Source organism: Molossus molossus, unplaced genomic scaffold (genome assembly GCF_014108415.1).
Source record: "Molossus molossus isolate mMolMol1 unplaced genomic scaffold, mMolMol1.p scaffold_m16_p_3, whole genome shotgun sequence".
NCBI lineage: Eukaryota > Metazoa > Chordata > Mammalia > Chiroptera > Molossidae > Molossus > Molossus molossus.
This window is the reverse complement of record NW_023425366.1, coordinates 8,449,386-8,461,675: the sequence shown is the minus strand read 5'-3', so window position 1 is coordinate 8,461,675 and position 12,290 is coordinate 8,449,386. Positions and strand designations below refer to the sequence as shown.

The 12,290-nt window shown below is 49.0% G+C and overlaps 1 protein-coding gene across 1 annotated transcript in view; it reads left to right on the top strand.

The window, feature by feature from the left end:
- Nucleotides 1-2,620: 2,620 nt before the first annotated feature.
- GHR (growth hormone receptor) overlaps nt 2,621-12,290 on the top strand; it is a 229,859-nt gene continuing 220,189 nt past the window's right edge. The window contains exon 1 of the mRNA XM_036280505.1: nt 2,621-2,657. The gene's annotated coding sequence lies outside the window, so the exon portion shown is untranslated. The remainder of the gene's footprint in view (nt 2,658-12,290) is intronic.

Here is a 12,290-nt window from a genome sequence, read left to right as displayed (position 1 = left end):
AGTATTTAATAAAAGTAGGTACAAAGGCCTACGAGGATGCAGATATAGGGTGACTCATTAATGAAGTCCACCTGTGGGAACAGCCAGACAGGGCTTTGGAGAGTAACTGAACAATTGAACTGAAACTTGAAGGTCAAGGAGGCTCCCCTATTTGGTCCAAGTAGGATATTCCAGGCAGAGGGAAGGCATGAGTATGCAGTTTCAGGTTCCAGAAGGTAAAGGGGCTCTGGTATGCCCTCACTCGGAACAAATCAGTCAGCTCCATACCTGATACATTTCCCTCATAATCTGGAAAATACAAAGTGACATCTACTACCATAGACCTACACATAGTCATAGATGACATCCAGAGACCTTTATTCAGGGGACTTCAAAATAAAGACAGCCCTTCATGTAAGTTGCAGGTTTCTTCAGTTGCAAGTTTATATCAATTAGTGCTTTTCCTCCGTCTTCTGTGCATGTGACCTTCCTGTCAAACGTGGAGCTGTAGCCAGAGTGCGCTCCTTTCCTGCCTCACTAACGCGGGCTGCAGCCGAACTCAGAGAAGAGAAGGAAGCAACCCTTCTTTTTAAAGCATGGCCTGGAAATCACCTTGGGGCGTAAACAGTAGAACTTAGAAAGTATTTCATGCATCCATCTGGCGCCTCCTAGATGAGATACAGGTTCCTTGAGCTCCAAAGGGGGCGGGTGGAGGAGGGCACGGGCTAGAAGAGGGAATAGAGAGAGCTTGGTGGTGCCAGAGTCTGAAGAGCCAACTTGGAAGGTCATCTCAGACAGGAGCTGAGTCAGCATCCGAGGCCCGCCTGGTCTCCACTCTTGCCCATATCGCCCTTTTGCCAGCTTGGCATGTACTGACCACCATCAGGAGTTCTGCCTGCCTGTGCTCTAACCTTTCTTCAGGTGGGCAACTCCTCTTTTAAAAAACTCCCCACTTCTCTCCTGCTGCTCTAGCAAAGCATAGATCCCCAGCCACCCAGGGGTTGGGGGAGGGTCTTAGAGAAAGAAGGTCTTATTATACTCAGGTGAGACAGAACAGGACCAGCTCAAAATCAGCATCACCTGCCTTCTGCCCCTGGATGGGACAGTGATGGTCAACACTCCTTCCAGAGTCTTTCCTCCTTTTATTCTGTGTATTTGCCTGGAGAAGTTGGGTTTTGAGCCACAGCTCAGCCTTGGAAAGGACTCTTTGTAACAGAATTTTCCACTAATCGGGTTCCATTTAAAACAGGGGTGTCTTGTATGACACCAGCTGCCCCCAAATTTTGGGTCATGTGTTCCTTTCCAAGTCTTGCCCCCCCTGTACTAGTCTTTATGCTGGGGGATCTTTTATTCTAGTGATAAGAAGCTTGATTTAAGTTTAACTTGTTTAAACATTTCTCTCTGGGTATAAACTTGGCTTTGTGTCTGGGAGCCCTGTAAAAAATAATCATTTGGTAAGCCGAAGCTGTTAGATAAATGACGTTACAACTGGCAGTCAGTAATAAAGTAAATAGTAGAACGATAGCACGACTGGCTGCTCCTTCAGATCTCAGACAACCTGGAACTGGACTTTTGTACTTTCTGCTTAGAAAAGCATGTGGTGACTGGGAGTTTGACGCTTTCCAAAATGACATGCTTAACTTGCTGAAGCCCTTTCTCGGCTCACTTTATTTTCCCTGCGGTGGAAGGAGGTTGGCAGGCCCGTCTTTGACAGAGGAACTATGTCCAGGGCAGGGCAGTCAAAACGTGTTCTCTGGGTCACAGGCAAGGTCAATCCTCAGGCTGGGGCCTGTGTCCGTACCCCCTGCAGCCCCGTTCTAGGCTTCTGGACATAGCTCTCTTTTAACATGTCTTGTGCCCTTGGTAAATCACTTCTCCCTGTCTGGATTTTCTAACCTCTAAAATAAGGTCCTTCCCACCTTTGCTGTCTTTCCGCGCTGCCCCAGTGCGCAGGAGTTTGGAGGCTGGTGCAGGTGGACAGAGGCACTGTGGTTGGCCAGCAGGCTTGCCGAGCTGTCTTGCTGGTTTTCTCTCCAGTCCCTGCGAGGAGCTAACCCTTCTGTAAGGCTCCGTTTGTGAGCACTGAAGCTCTTTTAGGTCCTGCCTTCTTTTTGGGAAGAGGGGTGGGCGGAGAGGAAGGAAGTGTCCTGCAACTACCAATATTTTCCTCTAGGAGGAGCCGCGCAGCCCCGATGAGAGTGACACGCACCAACTCCAACTCCTCGCCGGGAAACGCTTCATCCCAGCTCCTCGGAATGCGTGGCCGAGACGGCGCTCGGCGCCTCCGCAGCGGGTCTCGAACCGGCCGCCCCGAACGCCCGCTTCTCCTCGCTGCGGCAGCCCGGGCCCCGGGGGCGGCGGGCCAGGCCCGGCGCGAACCCCGCTGAAGCGCGGCCGCGTTTCCCACCCCTCCCGCCCCATCCTCCTTCCCGTTCCACCCCGCCCCCGCCCTCTCCCCGAGCTGACAGCCCGGAGCTGCCAAGCTGGGCGCAGCCATGGGAAGAGGAGGCGGTCCAGGGAGCGGCGGCGGCGGCTGCAGCGGCGGCGGCGGCGGCGGCTGCTGAGCCCGGGCAGCGGCGGGGACCCCGGGCTGCGGCCACTCGGCCCGGAGGCCCCCGCGCCCTCGGCCCCGGCGCAGATGCGAACCGGCGCTCTCAGTCCGGAGGCGAGGCTCCAAGGTACTGGAAGGGGTTCCGGTGTCGGGTTCTTATTTTCCCCCTGTGGTGCCAGGGCGCCTGGGAGTGGACCCTGGAACGCCAGTTGTTTATGAAAATGGGGATCTGTCTTATGTATGTACACGGGTGATTTTCTCCCCGGGTGACTTGGGGGTTGGCTGTGCTCCCCTCCTCCTCGCGAAGTTGTTTTCTGCTGGTGGGTTGTTGTAACCCGATCCACGCTGTAGACGTGTGTGTGTGTGTGTGTGTGTGTGTGTGTCTGGTGGGGGACGGCCGGGAGTTGGGGGCGACAGGAGAGCCATCCTACGTTGGCACTTGCTCCGACTGGTGTTTGCGGTGCCTGGAGGGGCTTCCTCCGAAGATAGTTTTGTTGTAAAAGTTTGCGAGTGTTTCTGTTTGACATCCTCAGCCGGGCTGGGACTGCCGAGTGGGGACAGGTCCCCGGCAGCGCGGCCGGAGCAGCGGGGAGGGTGTCCGACTGCGCGAGTTTACACGCGCGCTCCTCCCCAGAGCGCAGTCCTGGCGGCTCTGGTGGCGGCTGCAGACTTGCACTGACACCCGCCTGGCTGGGGTCGGCAGAGCCGGAGCCGCCAGCGCCCATGAGCTGGCGAGAGTGGACGTCCTGGCGAGCCGGGCTCCCCCAGCCCGGACACACTCGTGGTTATGAAATCAACGAGGCTTAAAGTTTTGACAGAACTGCCCCGGGGCATAAGGGCTCTGAGGAGTGGGGTAGCCGCCTGTCTGGGGAGAGGGCGCTGGCAGCGCACAGAGGGTGCCGGGCAGTGGCACCCACTTGTGGGTGAGTGGGGAAGTCTATTTGGGGGCGAGCGCTTTATATAGAACCCAGGGGAGGACGCTTACTGGGGCCAGGCTGCGGGAGTTGGTGGCCTGGCTCCGGGTTTGTGTGCTGAATGGGTGTACGTGTGCGCGTGTGTGCGCCTAGGGAGGCGTGTCCGCTCCTGAGCCAGTAGGGTGTGCAGGGGGGAGGAGGAGGCCGGAGAGGTGCGCCTGCCTGTTTGTAAGGCCAGGAAACCCTGGAAGGGACGGGGAAAGGTAACGGGAGGCCTGCGGGTGGGGAAGTTTCAGGAGTTCCTGCACAGGATTTAAGTGCCTCCGACTTGAAACTTCTAAACCCATTGCCTTTCAGGAGCAGAGGGCTGGAGGTGGTTTCTGAAACTCCCCAGAGACCTGCATAGGCTGACGGGGTTTCTAGGATATGTGTGTATGTATGGGCACAGAATCCTGGAGACCAGAACCCAAGTTGGCGCTGCGGTTCTGAAAGTCCCAGGGTGCTGCTGACCTTGGTCAAGGCTAGATGGTCTCTGCGTTGTTTACTGTCAGAATACCAGTGTGCTGGGACGGCCCACTCACCTTCCCTTGTGGCAGTTTCGTGCCCTGAACAACTGGTGTCCTAGGCTAGTTTCCACCTGGGTCACCCTGGAAGGCCTTTTCCCTGGGGTGCCAAGGGATAGACCTTGAAGATAGCTAGTGTTGAAACATTTCCAGAACTTAAAATGCTGGATAGAAACAAAATAAATGATTTAGCAGACAGGGTTGTTGGTTCCATCTTTTCTGTGATTGGGGTTTCTGTTTCCTTTGGAGAAAGCAAAGCTCAGTTACCCCAGCTTGGATTTCAAGGGGTCTCCAGGCTTTATGGCTTCCCTTCAGATGGATTTGGGGAGCGTCATTTGTAGCGGAAGCAGGTCCCATGCCTCATCTTCTTCTTCCACCCTTGTACACTCTCTGCTTCACATTGGTCTAAGGAAAGTTGGTGAGTCAACATTCAGCTTTCCCTTTGGAGTAAATATATCATAGTGAAATTACAGTTTGGGTCTCCTGAATGCCATGGAAAGCCAGCACTTAATGGGCAAAGGTGTGAAGTGAAAGTCTATAAATGCAATGACGAAGTGCCGGCATGAGTGCATTTTTTTTCCAAACTGAACATAACTTTGCCATGCAAATATTTGTTCTAGGCAGAGTTTGGGACTGTGTTTTTGATTATTAGTTTTTAAACAGCAGACTCCACATCATAAACCACTTAAAAATGGATACTTGACACTTTTTCCGTGCTCTCTCTGGCGCCTGTGTTAACAGATGTTTACGGTGCTTGGTAACCTATGGGACTGTCATGTTGAGTATCTCGTTAGCTGAGGACATGATGTTTATAGCATAATGTAATAAATGGAGCCCCAGTTGCAGTCTGCTTCTGCCAAGTGCATGAAGCACCCCAGCATGGAAACAAATTTTGAAATCTGTCCAGCTTGGCAAGTCTGTTTGGCTATGCTGGTAGGATTGTTAATGTAAAGACAAATCTGAGTGGTGGAGTGAGAATACCACACAGCAATTTGTTGAGCTTAGAAAATAGGCGTGGGTTATATTTTTGAAATCTGCTGTTCCAAAGCTAAAGCTTTCCTGTCGTTCCACTGCTAAATTGCACAATTATGGATATGCGGTTTGCTTTTAGAGAACAATTTTTTAAAAACATGTCAATAATAAAAATAACTATTTCTTAGTGTGTTCATGTGTCATTCCAAACCATCACTTTTCCTTCTTTCAAAAAGCAAAAAACAAAACAAAACAAAAAAAACCCCAAAACCCTATAATCTCTTTGGTAATGATTTCAATAATTTGGTGTTCAAATCACCTAATCACTTTGTGAATCTAGAATTGATAAGAACTGAAGTTTGGGAAGACAGGGGTCAGCCCTCCACTGGTGGTGTAAACAAGGCAAAATGGGATGTCTTTTTGGCGAGTGATTTTGTTTTTCAACCTGGAACAGTATAATGTAAATAGTGCACCTAATAAGATGGTTGACTGGGATGATGACCAACTTTAGGGTTAACTCTGTCTGGTACACGAACTTCAAGCTAGTATCTCCCCCCATAAATGGGCCAGCCTGCCTTTTCTTGGACATAATCAGATGGGAACCTCTCTTCCTCACTGGCCAGTCCATTCTAAGAGAGATTCACTTTTAGAAAGTTCTGACTGAATCAACATTTTCTTCCAGCCGTTGGCCTACTGTTCAGTTGCTGGAGCCACATACGGTGAATCTAATCTCTCTTCCCTTTAGGTCCTGTATTTGAAAGCAAACATTATGCTTCTTCTCCCTGAATTCTTTTTGGCCTATTCTTGTAGCCTTTTCTCGCCCACATGGGGTCCCACCCTTCTCTACCCTGACTGCTATGTCTAGATTCCACATTCCCGCCGTCCTCGCATGTACTGTCTGAAACACAGATGTGAGATCCTTGATTCCGGACTCGCTACATCCATTAAGCCTGCTTAATATTTATGAGCTTTTCAAGCCACCTTGCTACACTGTTTGCTAATTTCAAACCTATAAACAAGATAATAACCCATTCTTTGCAGATTATTAATCAACCATGGTCAAAACATGATGATACTAGTTTCCAAACATTATTTTGTGCCTGAAGTTTTTATAAATCTATGGGGAGTGTGCTACCAAGGCCCACTGAATTCTAGACGCAATACAAATAGCTACTGAATTTCTCTCCCTCAAGGTCTACCCACCCCCGAAATACCAGGTGTAGACTGGGCTGAAGACAGGCAACTGGAAGCTGCGTATTGCAGACAGGAAGAGCCTACCTTAGAAGGACCTCATTGTGTCTGCTTCCACGAGCGAGTCAGTACCAGCAATCAGGCATTGACTGAAGGCTTGTTTTGTCCAAGTCTCAGAGAGTGTGCCATCTGGCACTACGGGGTAAAAGCATATCAAGCAGAAATGCTTCCTGGGGCAACTGGAATTTACGATGGACACACAGGATGAGACTGAGCCAACAACAAACAGCCTGCGAACACCCCAGAGAAGTCCAAAGCAGGCATATCACAGCCTCAGTACTAAGGGGGTTCTGGCCTCCTGTTGTGTGTCTGGACACATGTCTGACAAAGGCTCGGACGCTCCTCACTTTCCAAGTCCCATCCTTCTTGGAGGAAGGGAGCAAAGCTAGTCTATACTCAAGGAGAGGGTGTGGTTCAAAGGTAAGCACTTTGGGGCCCATTGGACCTCAGTCTGAATCTGTCCTTTACCACCACACATGCAAATTAGCATCACTGAAACTCACTTTTCCTCTGTGAAAATGCTAATTCCTCTTCCCAGGGCAGAGCACAGACAACCTCTGGAGCATTTATGGGCTGTACTGTAGCATTCGAACCTATTGCTGTGATTGGTTCCTCTTTCGTGTCTCTGTCTGGGGCTCCCCAGCTAAAGTACACGTCCCCCTGCTGCCGGCTGAGCATCTGCCGCAGCAGACAGTCTTCTCTCTTCCTGCTAGAAATGTTACTGGCTGGTGATGAAAATGCTGTTTTTTTGTTTTTGTTTCCAAGTCTGGAGATGTAAGAAATGACCGCTTTTCTTGGCAAAGAGAAAAACCAACCTGTGATACACATCGACACAGGGGCCTCACAGGAGCCCTGCTCTGCACAGACCTTCCGTCCGGACAGGAGCCAGTGACATTCTTGGGCTCTCGGATGACACCCCAAGTTCGGGTGGCAGAATATAAAATAATAGCAAACCAAGTGTCAGGAAACCTGGGTGTCCTCTAAGTTCTGCCTCTAATTTGTCATTTTTGCAAACTACTTAACCTTCCTGGGCTTCGTATTTCTTTGGTGTTATAAACAAATGAGCAACAACAGAAGCGGAGTAACCAAGATGACTTCTTAGGATTCTTTTCAGGGCTATGATTTGAATCCATTTAATTATTGAATTTGTTCTCTCGGCTCCGTTGGCACCTGAACTTCTCTGACAGTAGCTATCTCATGCATCTTTAGCTTCATGGTCTACTTTTTACATATTGTCTTCCTTGCTAGGCTGTGGGCTCCTCCAGAACAGCAAACACATTTTATTCACGTTTTATTCTACTCCACTGAATGCTGTAAACACAGCAGCGTGGGAGAGTGTCAGGTGAATTCATGGAGGGTGGTAAATAAGTTGACATCACTTATTTAACAATACACAACCATTTTGAATATAAGCATCGATTTTTAATGCATCAAGTAAACCAGATGCAAACGCAGCGAAGCCTGTGCCTCCAGCTGCCATTCGGAAGCAGGCCCAGCACAGCGTGTTCTGGTGCAGAAAGCCCCCTGGAGCCGTGTTCTTCTGGTGTCGTGTGCGAGCTCAGGAAAACTCCACGATGAATACCAGACTCCCGAAAGTAGGATGACGGAGAGGCTCATTGTTTAGACTCGACTTCTTCCTCCAGTGCTTCTCTCTACTTCTCACTCAGGCGAGGGCAGTCTTCGGTCCGACGCCAGTTTCACTTAGTAATGGTTCGTCACGAGGAGGGGATGGTGTCAGACGTTGCTGGGCGGTGTGGTTTTCGTTAGCATGTACACTTACCTTCCAATGTCCATTCTGAAATCGGTGGGCACTTTCTTCTACAGAGCCCGGAAAGCTTCCAGGTGTGTTTACTGCTTGGATTAGGACTAGCTTGTTTCGTTATGGACTAGACTTCCATCAGGTTTCTTTAGAATGACATCATTATAATCCCAGTGAATTACACTTCTTCGATTGTGAATTGGTGTGCACAGAAGCAGGCCGATCTCCAGCCGGCGGAACTTCTCCAGAAGTGTATCCTAGGGAAGAAACCCACTCCACCGTGTCAGGCCCCACCTGGTCGGGTCCTCGCTGAGCATCAGAACACCGAAAGCGTTTGTAAGATTGACCAGGTGCTGTATTTATCTATGGTGGACAGCCTGCTGTGCTAGACGTCTGCCATAGTCACGTCTTGACTGTTTCTCAGTTGTTTATGACATGAAACATCTAAAGCAGTATATAACTTAAAAACTCAAAAGAGGCATACCTCTCTCTTCCTTTAGTATATACTAGATATAAGATAAAGTCATAAGTCCAAAGAAAAACTTGTTTAAGTGTATTTTATCATCATAGGCATCATATCCATCTTTTTATAATCTTTGAGTTGCCATATCATAAAAAGTAGGGACTAGCCTGGCTGGTGTGGCTCAGTGGTGGAGCGTCGACCCATGCACCAGGAGGTCACCAGTTGATTCCCGGTCAGGGCACATGCCCAGGTTGTGGGCCTGATCCCCAGTGGGGGGCACGCAGGAGGCGGCCAGTCGATGTTCTCTCTCATCGATGTTTCTATCTCTCTCTCCTCCTATTCTCTCTCTCTAAAATCAATAAAGAAAAAAAATTTTTTTAAGTGTAGAGAATAACCATTACAAAATAGTCCTACAGTGAATAGCTCAACGTGAGTTTGATGAGGGCTGGCGAGAAGCTTCAGTCAGACTTCTAGTTTAGATTTGCACTGTGATGGCAGAGGGTCCTGATCCCCCCATAAACTGCTCCTCTGGAAACCTTCAGGCTATGCTCTTGTCATCCCAGAAGACCTCAGTTTGGCAAAGCAAGGAGAAGAATAGCTGGGCGAAGCCTGTGTGAACGGTGAATTGTGCAGAGTCCTGAAGACAGGGCCTCGGCAGCGACTTCTTCCCCTGGGGACAGGAGAGGACACCAGAATCCCGGGCGAGGTGATGACAAATGAAGAAAAGACACCATTTTGAGACCTAGCAAGTCAGAAAGATTAAAGAAAGCAGAGGGAGAGTGAAGAGGAATGCGTTCTCTCACGCTGGCAGTCAGGCGGCATCTGTTTCCCTTGGAGACACCGGCAGAGCAGCACTTGTCATAGAATAGATGCTCCATGAATAATTTATTGATGGCCTTAGTGTGTAATAAAACACAGAGAGAAACAAGTGTTGTAAAAGAAGTATGTGGAGAGTTGAGGGCAAAGGATGTGGATCCCAGGTGATAACTGGGCTCTAAGCTCTGAAATTCAAATTTGGTATTATTCTCCGTAGATTAATGATAACACCCAAACTCGATGACCAGCTTTTCATGGGGGATCCTGTTCAGGGCCTTGGAAACATCTAGAAGTTTTTAATATTTGAAGCAAGATGGAGACGTGTTTTGAATTTTTTGTAGGACACAGTAGGACTCGGTATACCCCTCATCACAGAGTATGACATTTTAATTCCCATGCTTTTTGTCTGATAAAGTTTAGTGTTCTTATTTATTCCTTATAGTATATATGGAATATGTGAGAATTAATTATGTCATCTGAGAAGTACTTTGAAAACCACATGGGAAAAGATGAGAGTAAATAAGATTTTTTATTAGCTTATAGGATGTAAGTTTGGACAAGCTAGTGGTATTTTGGGGATCACTGTCAAAAGTCAAAGACATAACATATATTTATTGAGCTATTACTGTGTTCTCAGGAATGTGCTAGACACTCTGAGGAATAGAAAAGTAGTATAAGACATGACCTGTGAATTTGGGGCCTTTCAAACTAGGAACGGTGTGATTGAAACTGTTGATGATTATATAATTCAATGGAAAAGTTTGTTACAGACTGTAAATGCTACGTTTATTTAGAGAGAAGGGAGATCTGTTTGGGCTGAAATACTGGGAGAGAGGATTTATGGGCAAAGTGGCTCCTAAGCCAGGACTTAAAATATGGTAAATGTTTTCATAGGTAGACGTTTTGTGTGAGAAGGTTGGGAACTGGACACCAGAAGGTATAACTGGAGCTCACAGGGGTAACTTGTAACAGGGGAGCAGGCAGAATGTATCAGGCTGTGGATTTATGTCCCACCGGAAGCCTTTCTTGTTGCTTATTATGGATGCTGCCTATAGGTTCACTCCTTGGGTAGGGCTCTTGGATTGGCCAGCCTGAGCCTAGTCCTTACTTGGGGGTGGTGACTATTGCAGGGTGTCTCTGTATACTTCTCTTGCAGAGCGAGAAGCATAGGAATGAAAATGTATGAATGTTATATAAATTCAATTTTAAAATTTCTTTCTGTAACAGTATTCCAAGAGGTCTACTAAAGATGCCAACAGTATGGCTTCCTTTCAAGAATATGACCTTCAATAGATGCTACAATGGTCGGGTTGCCTGAAATTCCCTCCTCCACCCCGCCCCCCTGCTGCATGCTAATACTGACCGTCTTGGCCCAGGAGAGCCTTAGGGCCTCCTAGAATGTGAGATCATCCACCAGTGATTCTCACCCAAGTACTGTCTCTTTGCTAGGGTATTTGGAAATACGGTTGTTACTTGCCAGACCCTGCTGGAAAGAGTTATAGGCCTCTAGTGCTTGGAATCAGGATGCTCAGTTTCTGTAATGCCAGGGAGAGTCCTACGCAACGGACAACCGCACCTCCTCAGGGCCCAGGGAACCCCGTTGCAGCCTCATTTTTTTATGGGTGAGGAAATGGGAGTCCCCGAGAAATGACAAGACTTCCCTAGGGTCCGACTCCACCACGACAGAGATTTATAGCCTAGTTCTTCCAGCCTTCTTCCCAGGGCTCCTTCTGACACACCACATTCCCACCTGCAAACTGACGCGCCACGGACCAGCGTGCTGTGTGCCTCTGCCGCTCATCGTGCTAACTGTCCGAGTGGGTGGGTTGTGAATTGAGACGAAGGACACTTGACCAGCAGCTCTCTTCACGGGGAACACAGAGGTCGGCCTGTGGATGAGGGCTGGCCGGTGCCTTCTGAGGCCCCAACCTCTGTGAAAGCCCAGAGGTAGGCGGACATTCTGGACGGGGCACGGAGCAGGCTTTGGAATCACACACATCTGGCTCGTCTGATGAGATTGGAATCCAGCTTTGTATCCCCACCTTTATGAACTCAGCAAATTAATTCAGCTCTCGGCTTTACCTGCAAAGTGGGGGTGGTGAGTCTTACTTCACGAGGCTGTTGTAGTTTAAGTGAGTCAGGCCTGGCAGCCTGGTACGTGTCAGACACCCCGAAGGAGAGGACTCCGCAGCACCCTTTGGAGGGGTTCTGAGAGAGGAAACTTAAAATCTTCACTCATAAAAGGTCCACTTGATACCAACTGCTACTTTCCCTGTCCTCCCTCCCCAGTAAACCAAAGTTACGGCCTTAGTGAGTCCCCTGCCGTTTCTTCTGTGGTGTGGCCAGGACCCGAGTGGCAGAGTCTGCTGTCTGTGTGGCCTGGCTCGAGGAACGCATGATAGAGAAGGGGGGTTTCATATTGAATCTTCCCCCAGACGTAGGGCGCTTGTGCTCTAAGGAACCGACTCCTCGAGGCGTGTAGGTGACAGATCAGGGTGAAATCACAGGACACCTTGGGCTAGGGCTTCGGTGTCGTGCTGGGAGCTGACTGGTCAGACGAAAGGTAAGGATAATGAATTGTTTCTTCAGGTCTTGGGACAGTTCTGACCTCTGTTCCGACATTCCCCTGGGAGAGTAACCCAGAGGTCATCCCACCTAAAATAGCTCAGGTCAAGATGTTATCTGTAGCCTGACAGAGGACTGGGCCTTGTGACCAATAGTCAGGTTCGGGCTGTTCTGCTGCCTGGGAGTTGCTGATTATTCAGGGGGAAAGGCTAAGTCTTGAGGGACATATATAAGGGAGAGAAAGAATTTCTAGAGCTGGATTTCAAGCAAAATTTAATCAGTCATAGGGATCCCCAGTTTCATCTGAGCTGTTGGGATTTGCCTCCTTCAGAAGAGCAGTGCTGTCCAGAGACTGGTTCGTGACCCTCCCGCCAGGGTGCCTAGACTGTTGTCGTACAACAAAAATGAAAGGTATATCCAGATGACGATTGGTGACTTATGACATTTGGATTTAAAA